This window comes from Sinocyclocheilus rhinocerous, unplaced genomic scaffold (genome assembly GCF_001515625.1).
Source record: "Sinocyclocheilus rhinocerous isolate Xijiao unplaced genomic scaffold, SAMN03320098_v1.1 scaffold955, whole genome shotgun sequence".
NCBI classification, from domain to species: domain Eukaryota; kingdom Metazoa; phylum Chordata; class Actinopteri; order Cypriniformes; family Cyprinidae; genus Sinocyclocheilus; species Sinocyclocheilus rhinocerous.
The window spans coordinates 722738-726041 of NW_015646369.1; positions in this window are offsets into that span (position 1 = coordinate 722738).

Here is a 3304-nt window from a genome sequence, read left to right on the forward strand (position 1 = left end):
GGAGCAGACGGAACAGGAGCCCACTAGGCCGGAGCAGACGGAGCAGGTGGAGCAGAAGACAACCACAGCGGAGCAGAAGACCCCCACGGCGGAGCAGACGGAACAGGCAGGGCAGAAGACCACCACAGCGGAGCAGACGGAGCAGAAGACCACCAAGCTGGAGTAGATACCCATGGCAGAGACTGGGATCTAGGGAAAACTGAGACACATGAGACAGACAGAGCATTTATGGCCTCAAGGGCCAAGGCAGGGAACACAAAAAGTTCATTAATAGTTTCCCTGGTGACAACTGAACGGGCAAACAGTTCATAGTTAAATGCATTGGCTGGAATAGGACTGGCAGATAGTTCACAATCAAGGGCATTGACAGAGGCTGAAGTAGACAGTTCAGTGACAGAAACTGGCAAGACAGACAGTTCAAAATCAGACTCATTGAGGGAAACTGGACTGGCAGGTAGTTCACAAACAGATTCATGGGCTGATATGGGATAGACTGACAGCTCAAAATTAGTTGTATTAACTGAAGCTGGACTGGTAGACATTTCAGTGACTGAAACTGGACAGACGGATGGTTCAACGACAGACTCAATGACTAAATCTGGGCCGACAGATTCAAATTCAGACTCAACAGAAGCATTTAGCCAGACACACAGCTCAGGTTGAGATTCCTTGACAGAGACAGGAAAGACAGACAGTTCGAAATCAGAGACATTAATTGAGACGAGACGGAGAGACAATTCACAATCAGCCACCATGGCTGGTTCAGAACAGGGCGAGGGTTCAGAGATGGCCTCCAATAGCCGTGACAGGGCAGGATGAGGATTCACAGTTGGCCTCCATAGCCGTGACAGGACAGGCAGAGAGTTCACAGACGGCCTCCATAGCCGTGACAGGGCAGGACGAGGATTCACAGACGGCCTCCATAGCCGTGACAGGACAGGCAAAGAGCTCACAGACGGCCTCCATAGCCGTGACAGGGCAGGCAGAGAGTTCACAGACGGCCTCCATAGCCGTGACAGGACAGGCAAAGAGCTCACAGACGGCCTCCTGAAGATCTGAGTGCAACAAACGGGAAGTGACAAGACTCTGGATGATCAGCTGTGACGTGACGAGACTCTGGAAGATCAGCTGTGATGTGACGTGACTCTGGACGAACAGCTGTGATGTGACGTGACTCTGGAAGATCAGCTGTGACGTGACGTGACTCTGGACGAAGTGACTTGACTTGACTCATGACGATCAGCTGTGACTTGACTTGACTCATGACGATCAGCTGTGACTTGAATTAACTCATGACGATCAGTTGTGACTTGACTTGACTCATGGATGGCAGCTGTGACATGACAGAGCGTTGTTGTGGCCGCCATTTGGTGAATGGGCTCCGCTGTCGCCACCATTATGTGAGCGCGCTCTGGTGCGGTCGCCATTTCAAGAGCGGGTTGAATCACCGGAGTAGCGATCAGTAAACTCGGATGTCCTTGAGTTTGTGGCTGACTAGATCTCGCGGCCGCCATTACCGGCTGGATCGCAATATCACGTTCCTTCTCCGCAACAGCCACAGTGAATAGAGATTCTTGCAGTGTCCATACTTGGCCAATGTTCCTCAGAAAAGCTGCTGGGTCCTTGTGTGGCCGAGTATTCTGTAATGGAGCCGATGAGACAAGAGGCATGCGGATCCATATGCAAGCTTTTATTTAAAAGGCGTGGTCACAAACACAGGTAGGGTCGAAACACCAGTGAACAGGTATGGTACGGGCAAAACATAAGCGCAGTCCAGTAAAACGGGCGTGGGTCGATCGACGGTGAACAATATCCAACAGGGCAAGGCAAAGAGAGATAATCCAGGTACACAGCAATAATCCAGTCAGGGGCAAACAGAGAATCAGAATCAGAATCAGAATGAGCTTTATTGCCAGGTATGTTTACGCATACGAGGAATTTGTTTTCGTGACAGAAGCTTCCACAGTGTAACAGAATGACAGTGACAGAACAAAAAAAGCACAAGATAATAAAAAATAAAAAAAAATAAAAAATAAAAAATAGAACAAGTAAAATAAGGAATAAAAAATATACAAATCGACAATTGTATGTACAGGTATACTGTACACCACCTCTCATTGATGTAAAAGCATGTCCCACCGCCGCGCGATTTCCCTGTTGATTCTGCGTCGTGATCTGCTCTAAACAGCTGAAAGCCCGGCAGACTCAACGCGCTGTCCGGAATGGCGTCTTTCAGCCAGGTTTCCGTGAAACACAGAGCAGCAGAGTTTGAAAAATCCTTATTTGTCCGGGAGAGCAGAAGGAGCTCGTCCGTTTTGTTGGGTAGAGAGCGGAGGTTCGCCAGATGGATGCTAGGCAACGGCGTCCTGTATCCGCACTGCCTTAGCTTCACGAGCGCGCCGGCTCTCTTCCAAATGGCAAGACGAAGGGGTAATCCGAAATACACAGGCGAGAATCAAAACGCGGGAAAAACAGGCAAGGCAAGACTAAGAATAAACTGGGAAAGATAGAGCAGGCTCCGTAAAGTAGCTATCCCTTGGTGAGCGATAAATGCTAAACAATACTCGGCAGTGAGAGAGAGGAAGTCTATGGCTTATAAAGCGTGTCTCATTGGATGCAGCTGTGTGTGTAATAAGTGCAATGGATGATGGGAAATGCAGTCCAGGGTGATGTGTAACAGTCTGTGTGGTGTGAGAGTCAATGTAATAGGAGAGCGACCTCTGGTGTCAATCGTCCGGAAGGTCACGGACCGGATTCGTGACAGATATACTTTTTATAATTGTATACTGGTATTTTATTTACAGGAGCAAAGGAAGCAAAAGTTTCCTTACTTTAGCAAAGGAAAACCAGTCTCCTCTTGGCTTATATCAAAATCCTCGTTTTGTACTTCTAATTCTTGACCGTTGTTTTGTTTTGATCTCTCCCCTGCGTTTCCACTTGCGTCACTTCTGAGCGACGCATGCGCAAAGCCGACCTCATACGCCATTCCCCCGGAACTGCTTCTGTTTACAACAGTGAGCGCACGCTAGATTCAAGTGATTATTACGTTTTGAATATGGATATTTTTCTTACAAAAACGCATCGATTCGCTACAGAAGGCCTTTGTTCACCCCCCGGAGCCGTGTGAGACACTTTTTTATGGGTGGGCGATTTTTATTTGAGCTCTTTTGGACTGATGCATGCAACACCCGCTGAGTGGCATTAAACAGCTTGAAAGATCAAAGACAATTTTTAATATAACTCCGACTGGATTCGTCTGAAAGAAGAAAGTCATATACACCTAGGATGACTTGAGGGTGAGTAA